This window comes from Galeopterus variegatus, unplaced genomic scaffold, assembly GCF_000696425.1.
Source record: "Galeopterus variegatus unplaced genomic scaffold, G_variegatus-3.0.2 Scaffold7856, whole genome shotgun sequence".
In the NCBI taxonomy this organism is placed as follows: Eukaryota; Metazoa; Chordata; class Mammalia; order Dermoptera; family Cynocephalidae; genus Galeopterus; species Galeopterus variegatus.
The window spans coordinates 62,375-65,319 of NW_007733967.1; positions in this window are offsets into that span (position 1 = coordinate 62,375).

The window sequence follows — 2,945 nt, forward strand, 5'->3', positions numbered from 1 at the left end:
TAATACATATGTTAGGTTCTTTGAAGTCTGACCAGGAAGTCACCTTCTGATTACGTGTCGTTAACTGTTAGAGCAAAGTAAAAGCAGGAGGAAGGTGCTGGTTGCTCTCTCCCCACCGGGGCGTGACCTGAATTTGCAGGAGGTGTTTCACCTTGTCTTATGCATCTTGTCCAGCATGTCCATGAGATGGATGGGCAAGAACTGACCTGAGCAGGGATTTAGCCTTGATTTTAAGGCACTGGTTTCTATTATCCTGATGACTTGATATCCTGGTTTCTGTTTGTCTATCAACAGAAAGTAGAGGCTGTCCAAGGTTATCACAAAAGCGCCCCATGCTAATGATGAGAGTGGGATTTTTATAGAATACCATCACTGTAATACACATGCCAGTCCATCAGCAATCCCTGTCTTGATTTAATAAAAACCAAGGTGAGTGGGCCATGCTTTCTGCCCATCTTTGTTTTCCATTTCAAATTGACTTGTGAATGTTAAGAGGAATTATTTCCCAATCCTCTACTCTAGAGGATTCCTCCAGGGGGGAAAGGACACGGAGCAGTAGAATCAGATGGTTCATTCTCTCCTTCCAGCTCCACACGTCCTGACTATGCAGGTATAGAGACGACCAGAGTCCAACAGGGAGTAGCTGGGAAGAGTCTGTTGGTTTTCACTGCCAGCAAGCCCCAGGCACAGAAGTGTCGGCATGTCTCTTTGAAACATGTTGTCTTACTAACTCTTAGCTCCTTGTTTAGAAAACAACTCAGCCTGGCCTAGGCTGGTCTAGTTTCAAAGTTTCCACCGGGACTAGAACAGAGACAGATGTAGCTTTCGAGGAGGATTTGACATCTTCCCACTGCTGTCAGAGGCGTGTTCACACCTGCTTGGGGGAGCCAGTGGGGCATGTCCCTTCCCAATTCTGAGATCAGGGACACAGTATGTGTTGGTAGCTTGAAATCAGCCGTGGTGGGAGTTTTTATACCATGAAAATCAACAAATGCTATATACATGGGCCCTTTTCCCCATAGACAGCTGGTTGTCACACATCTAGCAGAACACTGCCGGACATGACTTTGTGTGTTATGGAAACAAGCTCTGGTTCTGAGCCCATTTCACCACTCAAGTTCAAATCGCAACAGACATTCACTTTTGTAGAGCCCTCCTAGTGACAAGAAGCTGTTTACCCTCTACGGTCCCAACACCAAAAGCACCACTGGGGTTGAAAACAAGCAGAGAGCCAAAACAATATGCTCAGCTGAATCCAACAAGAGATCTCCCTTTCACACAAACATCCTCCAAGGTGGGTGGAAGAGGAGTTAGTGACCCTGCAGATGAGGTTAGTGTATAGTCGAACCCAAGCAACAAAGTGTATTTTTATCAGTGTCACTTTGGAGGAATAACTGTGGCAAATCCTCTTTCTGCTTGCTCTGTATAGACACCATATTGTATTCCTGGTGGCAGCTAGATTTCTTTCACCTCTTCTTTAGCTAAGAAGCAAGATCTGTCCCTCATAACACCATGTATCTTGAAAAGATGCATCTCATAATTTTCACTATACCTCTAAAACTGCTTCTAAGCCAATAAAACCAGTTGTATTGGCATCATGTAGACAAAACCCCTAGAGAAGTCAATTGATTGGGTGTTTTTATTATCATTAGACACAGACATAAAGGCCCAAGGGGAAGTGACAAGAAAATCTCTGGATCAGCATCGATCAGCTCTGTGATAATTACCCATACACAGTCTATAAAATCTGCCCCCTGGCTTCAGTATTCCCCATTGAATTACCTACCTCATTTTGGTGATTTAATTTATCAAATGTAACATTGTTTCCTCAGGTATAACACCTAGAGACACCAAGATTTTCATCACCTAAGGCAAAGGGCCTGAGTTTATTTGCTTGACTTCAGCCCGAGGGTAAGGCTCGACATTTAAGGCCCGAACTCTGGAGAACAGCGGGACTGGGCGAAAACATTTAAGAAGCTTGAAAATAAAACGTGCAAAGGAAAGGCTTTCAAATTCCTAAATCCACATACCGGGCTTGGTTTCTGGTCTTACACATCAGAATTTGCCTTGTTAAGTCACCCTGCAGCTATTCTAGCCTTCCCTTAGGCTCCTTCTTGAAGGAGGGGATTTCAGAGCCATGGGACCTCCTAAGGGACAGTCCGCTTGGGCGAGTGTTGTGTCATTTGGGGGTTGTGCCGTCAGGGTCAGCTCACCTCTCAAAGACGTTCCCCTGAGAGCCAGCCTGTGTTTACTCAGACGTCAGGCTGTGGGAGGAGGAGATGTTGACTTGAGTCATCTCAGGCCACCTGCATATTCCTCCAGGACTCAGCTCAGTCTCCTGTCACCATGAGCAATAAACCTCCCTCCTTGTGTTTGTGAAATTAGTTTTCCTTTTCACAGTGCCTTTCTTTCTGAGAGAACATAGAAAGAATGGGGCCAAGTTCGTGTCCTGGCTGCCACCCTTTTACCCGCTTGGGTGCAGGTAGATGACGTCTTTGCATGGTGTGATCTGATCTTTGCAGGAACTGATGCCTGCACATTGTTAGATTTAACCCGAATACAGGACCAACTAATTTGCCTGATTTTAACGAGGATATTTTATCAGGTGCCAGAAATCCCGTGAATCAGCCCATATCCTTTGGACTGTGAGCACCATGGGGAAGGAGAGGTCCTGGGTGTTTTTGGAGCTCCCACGACCTTTCTGAAAGGTCTAATGTATCTGGAATGGAGCGACTGGCTCTTAAATTTTACTATTACAAGTCACTAAGGGAAGTTGTTTAAAATGCAGATTCTGGCATCCCCTCCTCAGAGAGAAATTTAAACAGGTTGGGCAGGACCTGGGATTCTGCATTTCCAATCACCAGTGTCCGGGTAACTGATATGGGTGGTCTTCAATCTACTCTCTCTCTAAAATATATATATATATATATATATATATATATATA